The following is a 14,269-nucleotide window of genomic DNA, read 5'->3' as shown; positions in this document are numbered from 1 at the left end:
CTGACCCTGAGAGAGTTGCTCATGTCACTCAAGAATCACTCGCCAATTGAAGCCTCCAGGCAGATCAGCCAGTCAGAAGAGGAGGAGGGTTCTTCCGGGATCCATTTTGCCGGTTCGAATAGTTAAGCAGGTTTAAGGTGACTTGGTCTGTGTGCTCTTACTGGTGCTGCGGGGTACTGTGGAAGAATTTCAGGCAAATTCTGAAGTTGCGCCATGGTGAGAATACAGTCACTTCCCAAAGAGGTGAGGTGCGGGAGCTGGTGTGGTGGGTCCTACCCAAGGCTGGGTCGGATCAGCAGCTAGATGCAGGCACCTGTGAGAATACCTCGTGGTTTTAGCCACTTCTGGCCCCAGTGGTGGCATCTGAATAACTTCACTCTCTTGCCTGAATATTTACAAACAATTTGGAGCAGGGGCCTGTGTATAAAAACACCCTTGGCAGCGTGCCAATGGCAGATAGGCTTTGTTTCTCTAGTATATTCTCCAAGGTCTTCTCTTGGTATTTAGCATTTTGGGTTTGATTCATTTGATGTTAGTTTTGTCTATGTTGTAATATGTATCTCATGTGTTGGGTGAATCAAAGCACATTCTTTCATTATTTCTCCGTTTTTAAAAAAGAAACAAATAAGAAGGTGGATTAATTTTAAATCAGCTGCATCTTTAGCCTTTTAGAAAAATGTTTCCGTGACAAGGTATGTTTTTACCAGGATCCCAGTCCCATCCTCGACCTTGCTAAACTGAGTAAATTCATAAGTTAGATGGCTGTACCACTAGAGAGAAGTTACTCATTTTAGTCATGTATGTACTGTCCTTTACAGTAAAAGGAAAAGTACTTGCATGTGCAGCATGGCTTCTGCCTTCAGAGCAAAACAGGAGGAACAGTTGACTGTGTACACTGCAGGGTGAAGCAATGTAGACAATTGCTAGCTCACACACTGTAGTTTAAGGGGTCACCATTATGAAGAAGGCCCTGATGGGGAAAGTGAGTGATTTTGTAATTCCCAAATGTGATAGGAATTCCATAGAGAAACCAACAGAATCAACTAACCAGGACCCTTGGGGCTCTCAGAGAGTGATCCACCAACCAAAGAATATACATGGGATCCCCTGTGAACATATATGGCAGATGTGAAGCTTGGACTTCAAGTGGATTCTATTTATGGGTTTTTCTAGTTAGGCTGCCTTACCTGGCCTCAGTTGGAGGGGATGCTCCTAGTTTTGCAGAGACTTGATATTCCCTGGAGGGGAATACCAAGTAGGGCCCCTGAGAAAAGGACAGGGTGGGGGGGAGGGAGGGAAGGGATGGTTGGAGGTATTGACTGGGAGGAGGGGCAATGAGCAGGTGGTAAAGTGAATTAGTAAAATGAATAAATAAGTAAATAAATAAATATATGGTTCAAAGAAACAAATGGTTAAAAAAAGAAATGGAAGACTTGAAATGTAGAAATAGATGAAGATGAACAGAAAGGAACACACACACACAAACCCCCAAAATAAAAACGAATATGTTGATGTGAAGAATTGAATAAGACCCAAGACTATGACTATCTGGACTGAATACCCTGCTGCCATCACTCAGCAGGAATGTGATGACTTCTGTAAGAGTTTCAGTAATAATTGGAAGGCCAGATGACAGTCAAGGTGCATATTGAGTAAACTAGAGAGGTGTGTAATGCATTAGATGGCGTAGGAGTATCCACGTGTAGAGTAGCATGTCTCTTTTGGTTTTTCGAGACAGAGTTTCTCTGTGTAGTCCTGGCTGTCCTGGAACTCACTCTGGAGACCAGGCTGGCCTCGAACTCAGAAATCTGCCTGCCTCTGCCTCCCAAGTGATGGGATTAAAGGCTTGCGCCACCACCACCTGGCTGAGTAATATGTCTTAAAAGTAAAGTTTCCATTAGTATGAGTTTAAACTTACATTTGCCTATTGAGTAATAAATATGAATATATAGTTGTATTATTTCTTGAAAATTTGGGACAAACATAATCTACAATTTACAAGATAATCCTCAAAGTCCAGATGTCCAGGTCATTTCTTTAGAAACGTTAGTAAGATTAACATTGAGGTATATATATGTAATACACATATATATCTCAATGAATAAATTGATTGTAATGTATCATGAGTATAAGAAAGGACACTTCACTGCTCTGTGATTGGAAAAATATATGTATTTTCATATTCCTCAAGCTGTCTCTCTTGGATTCAAAAATGGCAAAACTTAAGGAAATCCTTGCAAGATTTACAGTGGTAAATTTGCAGTGGAGGTGAGTGTGTAAGTGGGAATACTGTGGGAGATAGGATGGTATTTCTGTGGCTCAAAAAGCCTGGGATCTCATGTAGGGATTAAGGTATATGTTACCCAGTATGTGTTTATAGGTGCCAAAAGACCAGGCTTGGCTTAGAGAGAAGTTGTAAGACTCTAGCAAGCAGAGCCTTAGTTTACAGGAGACCCCCCTGAGTGAACCACGTGGAGACAAGAGATCGCTTCAAAATGCAAGAGGAATTTTTAATGTTCCAGCATGCTGGGGCCATCTTGTACCCCAAAAGGAGAGGCGACCCTGTGCCGCTCATTCACTGAGCTTTTATACAGTCCTTAGGACAGCAGCCATTAGGTACAATGTGATTGGCAGAACAGTCTGACTTTTTAAACTTGTCTCTAGGGAATGAGGTGGCAAGGACCTCCCATGTCTCTAGGTGGCAAGGGTTGGTCTGTTCTTTGGAATGTGTCCACTTGTCCTCTGGGCATTTACCACCGGAAAGTGAGTTCACTTCCTTGTGGTCTGAAGAATGTTAATCAGCCTCTCCCTTCCTCCTCTGACTGTTAATCCAGCAAGTGTCCTCTGTCCAAGGAATGTTAATTAACCTTTCCCTTGGGGTTACAAGTGTTCCAAAGTTCCTTTCCAATTTTCTGAGAGCAGGGTTGTCTGGGAGTGGTGAAAAGGAAAATCACGGATCCAAGTTGATGACATGTGTTCTGCTTGATACAGACTTTCCATCTGCTTCTCTCTCTGTTTCTGCTTTCTTTCTGGAGCTTTGTCTGTATTCTGCTTGCTAGTCTATGAGACCTCTCTGTCCATGTCCTGCTTTTTGGCTTCATTCTCTGCATGGGTGCGTGTGTGTTTGTGTGTGTGTTCATTCTATAAGCAGTTCTCTTTTTCTTCTAAACATTTCTCTGGTAAGCTTACCTCCAGCAGAATACAGGTACATTCTTTTCTTTAACCTGTCAATTCAGTCATTTACTCCAGGTTTTCCTTTTGATTATCCTATGAATCAGCATCCTATGACCCCAGCCCTTTGATTATTAGGAGGCATACAGTTTTTCTTAACATTGCAAAATAACTCAAATTTCTGTCTGCCTTTGTTAAGCACAGTTGATAGGCTAGTTAGGTGGGACCCCACCACGAAATTACCATTTCTATCGAGCCTGAGGGTAACTTTGATCCTGAACTCTGGAATCTATCTGCATTCCTAAGCTTCTTCATAAATCCCTTCATCTCCTTCCTTAGTAATTTTCTAACTAGTTGGCTCATGGTGCAACTGCTTTTGTTCCTACAGATTCATAAAGACCCTCATTCAATTCATATTGAATCATTTTTGCATAGTTGAGAAATTATATATTCTCAAACTCATGTATTCAGAGGTATTTTTCTTAAGTGCTATCCAGAAGGTCCCAGTGTTTACCTTGTGGAGAAAGCCACACTGTTGACATCTGGACTCCAGCTGTTTCTAATTATCTTGGAGTCACTAACCTCATCTGGGGGGTACCTGTTTTACAGGAATGTGAAATATGTAAATTATTATGCAAGCAAGCCTTTGCTCACAGCAGCCCTCAACACTCTGTAAGCTCAGACTTTCTCTCATACTTTCTCCCAGGTGCAAAAAGTATGTCACTCCATGCCACCATGACCAAAGCAGGTTTGATGCTACATTACAGAAGTTACTTCCAGATGTTGCCACCTCTGAACTTTCTTTAGTTGCAGATTTTCATGCATTCTCATGTTCTACTTGGACTTGAATTCTGTACAGGGTGCTAAACATGAATCCATTTTCATTTTTCTATGTGTAGGTATCCAGGTAGAGTAGTACCATTTTTGAAGATGTTCTCTTTTTTTCATTGTTTGATTTCCTTCATCAAAAATCAAGTGGACATAGATGTGTGAGTTTATTTCTGGATCTTTGAGTTGATTCATTGGTCCACACATCTGTTTTTGTACCAGTATTATGCAGTTTCATCACTATTGATTGGCAGTGTAGCTTGAGTTGAGGGATGGTGATTCCTAGCAAAGTTTTTATTGTTTAGGATTGCTTTGCGTATCCTGGGTTTTTTTTTCCTTATGAAGTTGAGAATTGCTCTTTCAAGGTTTATAAAATATTGTGTTTGAATTTTGATGGGGTTACAATCAACCTGTAGATTGCTTTTGGTAATGTAAGACCCCAACCCTGGGTCAGTGTTACTTACTTCAAAATGGCCTTGAGGGACACACCAAGATGCAGATCAATGCAAAAGCAAGACGTTTATTTTCTGGAGCTTCAAGATGGACCTTCAATTATTCCCTCCAGGCGACCCCAATGGCTACTATAAGCAGTTTTTCTACTTTTTAGGGACACAAGTTACATCACCAAGGTTACAGTTCAAACTTATTGGACAAACATATTGACCTTTAAATCTATTGGCTAGCAAGCATGACCAGCACTTGAATTCTACCTGGGACTTTCTGGGGGTCAGGTAACTATCACTCAGTACATTCTGAGAAATTTTTACTCCAGAATGTTCCTGTGGATGGAGAATCTTACTTGGCCTAGCTTTGACCTCAGGTGGGAGGGTGAACCTGTAAGGAGGATGTGGGACTTGAAAGCCCTTCTGGTCCCTCAGTAACAAGGTCATTTTCACTATGTTAATCCTACCTATCCAGTGCTTGGCTGTGAGTATCTGCATGTGTCTCACTCACTCAGCTCCTGGTAGAGCCTCTCAGGGAAGACTCATGCTAAGCTCTTGTCTTCAGGCGTAACATAGCATTGGCAATAGTGTTGGAGTTTGGAACCCACCCAGGGGATGGCTCTCAAGTTGGGCCTGGCACTGATCAGCCATTTGTTCATGCTCTGTTCCATTTTTATCACCACGTTATTTTTAGAAGGGAACAATTTTGAATTGAAAATTCTGAATGTGAGGGCCTCCACTGGGGCCCTTTCAATGTGGTCTCCTCAGGATCCATATTTCTTCTATTGCACATTTGGCTAAGGTGTCTCCCCTATGCTAGGTCTCTAGAATTTTCTATATGTCCCCCCATCCTCCACCCAGTAGCTGCATATTTCCATTCATACTGTTGATACTCTGGGTTTCTGTCCTGTCTCTCCCATACTTGATCCTGCCCCCTTTTCCTTTTCTTCTATCCTGTCCTACAGAACTCACTCTTTCTGCATTCCATGTCTGTTTTGTTCCCCATTCTAAGTGAGATAGAAGGATCCACTCTTGGAGATTCCTTCTTGTTTAACTTCTTGAGGTCTGTGGGGTATATCATGGGTGTTCTGTACTTTTTGGCTAATATCCACTTACCAGTGAATATATACCATATATGTCTTTTGGGCGTGGGTTACCTCACTCAGAATGATATATTCTACATTCATCCATTTGCTTGCAAAATTTATGATGCCTTTGTTTCTAATAGCTGAATAGTATTCTGTTGTGTAGACCTGTTCTTTGGTTAAGGGACAATTCATTTGCTTCCAGTTACTGGCTATTACTAATAAGGCTACTGTGAACTTAGTGGAGCATGTATCCTTGTTGTGTTATGGCGCACCTTTTGTGTATATGCCCAGGAACAGTATAGTTGGGTCTTCAGCTAGAAGTAATTCCAATTGTGTGGATTATCTTCCAGATTGACTTCCAGATGTTTGTAAGAGTTTGTAAAAGTACCAACTGTGGAAGAGCTCCACATCCTTGTGAGCATGTGTTGTTGTTTGAGTTTTTGATTTTACCCATTCTGATTGGAGTAAGATGGACTCTCAGGGATGTTTTGATTTGCATTTCCCTGATTATTGATGATAGTGTACATTTCTTTAAGTGCTTCTTGGGCATTCCAGATTCTTCTTTGAGAATTCTCTATTATCACTGGACCCTATTTAAGTCAGTTTTTTCGTGGTCTAAGTTTTTTATTTTTCTCCATATATTTTGGAGAGTAGCCCTCATCCCATGTAGGCTTAGTGAAGATCTTTTTCCCAATCTAAATCTTGTGGATTTGTCCTGTTGACAGTTTAATGAGGTCTCATCTATCACTTGCTCATCTTGGAGCCTAAGCTAAAGAGTTCTCTGCTAGAGTATTTGAGGTAGCTTACGTACAGCATCATATATCCACACATAGATATACTTTGACCTCTTTTCCAATTTGCAGTCCCTTAGTCTTCTTTAGCTGTATTATTGCTCTTGCTAGAACCTCATTTACTCTATTATCGATTAGAAGGGGGGAGGGACTACAAAGTTAGCAGTCTTGTCTTGTTCCTGATACTAGTGGAATTGCTTTCAGTTATCTCTCCATTTTGTTAAATATTGGCTATTGGATTGGTGTATATTTTGTTTAGTATATTTAGGTGTATGCGTTGTATTCATGATTTCTCTAATACTTTTAACATGAGGGTGGGTTTGTATTTAGTCACAGTCTTTTTCACCTTCTAATAACATGATCATGGGATTTTTTTTAATTGTTTATTTGCTGTATTATATAGATAGATTTTCATATTTTGATCCATCCCTGTATTCCAGGGATGAAGCCTACTTAATCATGATGTATGGTGATTTAAATGTGTTCCTGCTTTCAGACTGTAAATATTTTATTATTTTGCATGCATGTGCATAAGAGAAATAGATCTCACATGTTCTTTCTTTGTTGAGTCTTACTACGGTTTAGGTATCAGGGTAATTGTGGCCTCATAGAATGAGTTGTGTTGATATTATCTCTTCATTGAAAGTGTGGTGTAATAATTCTGCTCTACCACCATCTAGTCTTGGGCTTAGGGTGGATTTTTTTTTTTTGGTAGAAATGTAGCAGGAGAATGGATATGTCCCTGGGATGGTAGACTGCTCAGCTTGGCTTGGCCCAGAGAGCAGGATAGATGGGTAATATATCAACTTTCTATGTACTCCCACTCATTTTATCAGCTCAGTTGATTTTACAAGCACAGTTGAAGGTTGTTTTTTTGTTTGTTTGTTTGTTTGTTTTGGTTTTTCAAGACAGGGTTTCTCTGTGTATCCCTGGCTGTCCTGGAACTCACTCTGTAGACCAGGCTGGCCTCAAACTCAGAAATTTGCCTGCCTCTGCCTCCCAAATGCTGGGATTAAAGGCGTGCACCACCACCGCCCGGCGGGTTTTTGTTTTTTTTTTTAACCCTCCCACTATCTTAATGTTACAAAACCATCTTGTTTCTTAAAAATCTCTCTTTATATGTAAATATACTGGGAGCCCTTCCATGTGTGGGACAGATTTCTTACTCCACTGCAAGTTGAGTAGTTCTGTGAACGTTTTCGACTTTGATTCCAGGAGGATTAAGGAAAACAGCTACTGATTGCTGTAATGAAAGCACAGGAAAGCTTGGTAGTTGTGATCTGGTGAGCACAGAGTAAGTCTATCCAAAGGGAAGGAGCCAGCTGCTAATCAGAGGTGAGTTGGAGTGGTGGGACCTCCCAAGGGCCTGTCGGGAAGACAGACAAGTAGGCTATTGGAAGACAGGCAAAGGTGCTACTGAAATGCAAATCTCTGTAGATGTGGAAAAGGTCTGGCCCTAGGCTGGAAACCTTGGCCTGGAACCAGTCTGCTGTGTTTCTTTAACACCTTCTAACCCTGAGGGATTTACTCAAGTCATTCAAGACTCACTGGCCAATTGGAGCCTCCTCTGGGAAAACTTGCTAATCAGAAGAGGAGGAGTGTTCTTCCTGTTGCCATGCTCCAGGTTCCCTGTAGCTGAGCAGGCTTGAATGCTTCATTGTGTTGTGTGCTGTGGGCTACTGCTGGTTTGTCTCAGAGGATCTCTGGCAAGCTCAGAAGGTGCAAAATGGTGAGCATATGTTTAGTGTCCTCAAAGAAGAGGATTGGGAGGGAGCCAAAGTGCTGGGTCATTTTTAGTGGTGGGTGGGGAACAATGTCTAGGTTCAGCCAACTGTGAAGTCTCTTGTGGTATTAGCCATTCTCAGGATGTAGTGTTGGCACCTGAATATTTTAACTGTGAGTATGCCTCTGTACAAAATATTTATAGCATAAGCTTGTATATAGAAACATGCAGGGCATTTTGACAAATTGGTGAGGTCAGATTTCTTTGAATCTTCAACAAGTTCTGCCTTTAGCATTTAGCTGTGAGATCCATTTTCAGTAAAATTATTTGGAAGTCTTAAATAGCATCTCATGTACAATATTAAGCTGTGATGTGACTAAAATTGATGAAGTAAAGGGTTTACCAGTATTTAGGATGCTAAGTCACACCAAGTATATTTAGATGACTGAAGACTGATTCTATAACATTCACAGATAAGCAGTATTCCAACTAGGCCTAGTAGCAACTAGAATCCTTAGATAAACAAGTTTATTCTCCAGGATTTTTCAGAAATATGGCTCCCAACCACAAAAATGAGTCAACCCTGATTTCCAACCAGCCACTGTGCCCATCCGTACATCAGAGAGTAGGCCTCCAAACAAGTGCTGAACAGGTCATTACAAGGTCACAATCACCCTTAATACAGGTTGTGCAGCAAAACTTGAGTTCTCCTCTTGATAAGAGCCTAGTTGTATAAGATGGAAAAGGTGACACCATTTGAAATGGAAAGACATTGTAGTGTTGTGCTCTGGGCTGATCAAGCAAGGCTTTCACTGAGTCCGCCATGTATCGAAAATAACAGTGAGAACCCAGAAACATGCTTCATAGAGCAAATAACAGTCTATGATATAAGCCTATGGAACTTTCCCTAAGGGCACATTGTCAAACAAACAAACAAACAAACAAACAAGAGAGTTCCTACTTTGAAACCAGGAATAATCATTGGAGAGCTGGTAATATTCTAAGAGCAATGTCTTTCTTCAAACATTTGTAGGTTTTTTTTTTTGTTTTTTTGTTTTTTTTGTCAGACAACTCTTTCATTTGCTTTTTTAGAGTTCTCCTATGATAATTTATATTAATTGTGGCTTTTGTGCAGGTTGTTGATTCCCTGAAGTCTTTCTAATCAATTTTTCCTTTTTACACAAGAAGAGTATAGGGGGGATACTGATTTTGTTTCAAATAATTTAGGATATAGCTACTATGCTGAAAGTGCTTATGAGGTAGAAGAATTTTCTTGTGGTATTTTACACTTCATTTATATATACTATCATATCATCAGCCTGTTTGTATACTTTGAAATCTGTTTTCTGAAATGGTAAAATACCTACACCAGCTTACTTTTACTCAGAAATCCGCCTGCCTCTGCCTCCCAAGTGCTGGGATTAAAGGCGTGGGCCACCACCGCCTGGAAACCAGCTTACTTTTTAGGTCCATTTGATTGGAGTATTTTTTTCCATCTCATGATCTTGAGGTATAACCCAGAGATGCTTCTAAAATCCTGAACTCCTACCCCTTTCTGGGAAGCTATTGGTATCACAAATGTTTGCTCTTCTGGCCAGTGTGAGTCAGGCCATCCTGAGTCCTTTCTCAAAGGGCTATAGCCTCAGGCCCAGTTAGACTACTGTGTCCTGTTCTGGGAGACTTGCCTGTTTTGACGAGCCAGCTTTTATTTACTCAGAAGAAATTTCTTGAAAGAACTACCCTGGTATTTCCTTTCTCTTTCACTCTACTTTTCTGCAACTTTTTATGGACCTTCTGCACCTCTGAAGGTCTATTCAAGGAATCATGCCCTCCTGCCAGAGAACTTACCCAAGGTACATGTTTTTAAATTTGTATACTAAGGGAGTTCTTGTCACTCATTGGTATTCCAAATGTCAGTCCCCTTGTAGTAACAAAGGGGACTCTTAAATAATGCAAACTGGACTAGTATGTTTATTTACCAAGCTTTAAGAAAATAATTACTGGGGCTGGAGAGATGGCTCAGCGGTTAAGAGCACTGACTGCCCTTCCAGAGGTCCTGAGTTCAAATCCCAGCAACCACATGGTGGCTCACAACCATCCGTAATGAGATTCGATGCCCTCTTCTGGTGTGTCTGAAGACAGCTACAGTGTACTCATAAATAAAATAAATAAATAAATCTTTAAAAAAAAATTAAAAAAAAAAAAAGAAAATAATTACTGAGCAGTTTTCTCTCTCTTTTCATTCTCTACAGTAATCTGACCACCTCCCAGTCAAAAGTCCAGTGATATTTGCAGTTTTACACTTATCTGTGTTTCTAGGCTAGAGGCCTTTTCTCATGTCTCCTTGATTGTCTTCACAGTGAATCCCCTCTGCCATTCTTCTCCATGTTATGGTTGGAGGAGGTCCCTCATTATTCTATCACCTTCTCAGTCATTGGTATATTAACTATTCAAGAAAATAAGAGAATAAATGGGTAGCAATGCTTTATATAATATTGAGGCAGAAATACTTAACCAGATAGTACAACCAGATAAGATGGCACAGATATCAGTCTTTGAATAGTACAATGATAATCTCTGCACAGAGTACAATAACTTTATGACAAAAAAAATTGCTATCTTAAAGGTTTTTTACTTTTTTTTTAGTTGTGGATTTTGCATTTGTTTTAGAAGGCAATCTTTGTCTGTGTAATTTTGGCTGTCTTCAAAGTAGGGATCCCAAGACTTAGAGATCAACATAAATCTGGCGCAGGGGTGCTTGTATTAAATGTTAGACTACATGCCTATCATTTTTGTTTGTTTTTTCTCACTTTATTGGCTGATGGGCCTGGAATGTAGGTTTTTGTACATGTCAAACAGGTGCTGTCATGCTGAGCCTCACCTGCGTCTTGAATTTTTAAATTTGGTGGTGTGTACTATTCTGTTTTCTAGGATGGCATGCATTGATGACATTTTTACTGCCTAAACCTCCTTAGACATTGAATTGTAGGTGCATGACATTCTTCCTGCCTATTGTGTTGGCTTTGAATACACACTGAAAAAAAAATGTGAGTGTTTCACTTTTATGCATACATATGTATCTCATGTGTGTCTGGTCCTTTCAGTAGTCAGATGATGGCCTCAGAACTCTTGAACTTATGAATGCATGGTTACTTATGAGACCCTATGTAAGCACTGGCCATTGTAGACCCTACTTTGCAGGAGCAGCAACTGTTCCTCAAGGCTTAGCCCAGCTTTATGTAATTTATTTATCAATATTTATATTGATAATATTTTCTTCTGTCCACTGTGTAATTGTGTAATCATGATTTTCCTTTTAATACGATATGATTACTGGTACAGTTACAACTGGGGCACTTCATGTTCTGGAAGATACGTATTCAACTGTGGTGAATGTATAATTCATTTTAAGAACATAAATAATCTGATTTGTTTCTTCCTTATGGTTTGATAGTTTGAGTTTTTGCAAGGGATACTGGGTCATAGTGTATAACTCTGGCTTTCCTATAATTTATTTCATAGACCAGCCTGGTATCAAAAACAATGACAAAGTTTTGCTTCTGTGTTCTCAGTGTTGAGATTAAATGCATTCAGCAATCCATTCATCTTGCGGATTGCTTTTGTAGTTAGTAATTATTCATACATATCTCTGTGTGCTTACTGCTATTGATGTTTATATGTATATAATATAAATATTATATATATGTATTATGTATATTATATACACACAATATTTTCAAACAATTTTGATATATTATATATCTATATTATATGTATATATGTATATTTTGTTTTTCGAGATAGGGTTTCTCTGTGTATCCCTGGCTGTCCTGGAACTCACTCTGTAGACCAGGCTGGCCTCGAACTCAGAAATCCGCCTGCCTCTGCCTCCCAAGTGCTGAGATTAAAGGCATGTGCCTACACCTCCCAGCTTTTCTATATATTTTTATTGGATATTCTATTTACATTTCAGATGTAGTCCCCGTTTCCCATTCACTCTCCCATCCAAAAACCCCCTATCCCATCCCCCCTCCTCCAGCTTCTATGAAGAAATTACAGATAAGAACCTTATTATTCAGTATCCTTCAAAAATGACTTGGTTATTCTAATATTATAGCTTCTGTGTCAGTACACAAGTAGCAGAAGTACTAAAATTGTTTGAAAATATTGTCAGTGAAATATACATGTCTAATATTTCAGTATTGTGCTTTCTTTTATACATATATATGGGATATTTTAGAATGCAGTGACATATGATGATGTAGTGGTGAATTTTACTCGAGAAGAGTGGGCGTTGCTGAATCCTTCCCAGAAGAATCTCTACAAAGATGTGATGCTAGAGACCTATAGGAACCTCTCTGTAATCGGTAAGACTGTGAATGTTGTTTCTCTTTTTAAAATAAGGGGGCTACTGTACTTTTGTTGTTGTGCTTGTTCATTTGTGTGTATGTTTGCTTTTGTTGCTGTTATCAATGTACTTCTAGTTTCATTTGAGAAGGAGGAAGAATGATGTGAATAAATCAGGCCTGTTTGTAAGGATCTTGAAGACAGTTTCTTAAATATTGTTTAAATTACAGTAATATACCATACATTTTCTGGTATTATATTCTAGGCTATAAGTGGGAAGATCACAATATTGAAGAACATTGTGGAAATTATGGAAGACGTAACAGGTAATTTTCTTGTGGATGCTGATACAGATATTTCTTTGAAGAAATCTTAATGTGTTTTTGAAGTTTCCATTAAAATCATGAGTGTAAATAAGTATTTAAGGATACTGACTATGAAGTTCTCACAAATGCTATACTTCAGTTTCAGGTATTCTATTTGTGTTTGCAAGGCATCTGTTAAGACAGAAAATATGGATAAAATGCCTTAACAAATAGTGTCATTTCAAGCACAGCTCCATTCAAGCTACACTGTAGAATTGCCAATCTGTTTAGTCTCATACCACTTAGATAGGGCAAAAAGTAAATACATTGAATATATAATCATTTTATATTCAAAACTATCTGATATGCAACTCCATAGATATTGATGGTGTTACTTATGTACTTGTAGCAACGTTCGTATGATTATTGAGAGTGGAAGTTCATGAAAATTAAAAATGTTTTTGTAGACAACACTTAATCCAAATACCGTATGTCTATGAGGAATAACAAGTAAACCTGTGTGAATACAATGTGGATATGTTTTATTTGTTATTATTTCTTTCATAGGTGTATTATGTGGAACAGGCATATTTCTGTCATCTACCTACCTATCCATCTATCTGTCTATCTTTCTTTTCTATCTGTCTGTCTATTTATCTATCTAGCTTCTCTGTCTATCTATATATCTACTGATTGTAGCGAATACAATTTTCTGTGCCTAGGGCATATTGACATAAATCTAGTAGCTCTCTGAGAAGACCTTATAAGATTTGTAATTTTCCCCACTTAGGGTAAATTTGTTTAAAGTTATGAAGGTTTCCAATTAACTGATTTCACAACTTCCTTTGAAATATATCAAAAAAGTTAGACTGCAGAAAAATAAGGTAGAAATTTTCTGTTTGTCCTGTGTAACTTCACAAATATTGTATGGCTCACATTATAGTAAAATTTATGAATGGAATCATTGTTGTAAAGCTCTGAATGCTTGTACATTTTTTCAAATATGTGAAAAACGTCATATAGGAAAAGGATGTTATAATTTTGAGCCATATAATAAATGCAGTTACCATCACTGGTATTGTTAAAGATGTAAATGGTACCAATAATGAAGCAAACTGCAATGGATATAAACAAAGTGTTAGAACATTATTATATCTGATTCTTCTTTATAATTAGAAAAGATTGTTAAATTAATTCATCTAAAAATTGATTCACTAGTATAATGAATGGAGTAATCCTTTTTGCATGTGTCATTTACATACACAGGGTTGAAAGAAATCCTCCTATAGTGAAACTGAATATATCCAATGTGTTAAAGCCTATTTATATCACAGGCATCTTCAAAGTGATGAACCGATTAATACTGGAGAGAAACCTTATGAATGTGTGCAATATGATGGAGCCATTGCAAGAAACCATCACCTTCAGATACATAAAAGCATGAGTACTGGATGCTTTGTGGATGATACTGGTCTTCAAATACATAGAAGAACAGATTCTGGAGAAAAACTCTATGATTGTGACCGATGTGGTAAAGCCTTTTATAGTAAAAAATATCTTCAAAGACATAAAA

At 38.7% G+C, this 14,269-nt stretch overlaps 1 pseudogene; it reads left to right on the top strand.

Moving 5' to 3' along the window:
* Positions 1-213: 213 nt before the first annotated feature.
* The window catches only part of LOC114622451, a 14,255-nt pseudogene continuing 199 nt past the window's right edge, over positions 214-14,269 (top strand).

This window comes from Grammomys surdaster, unplaced genomic scaffold (assembly GCF_004785775.1).
Source record: "Grammomys surdaster isolate TR1022 unplaced genomic scaffold, NIH_TR_1.0 64, whole genome shotgun sequence".
Classification (NCBI taxonomy): Eukaryota; Metazoa; Chordata; class Mammalia; order Rodentia; family Muridae; genus Grammomys; species Grammomys surdaster.
Note: the sequence above shows the minus strand (reverse complement) of the source record. Positions and strands in the feature narration are given on the sequence as shown.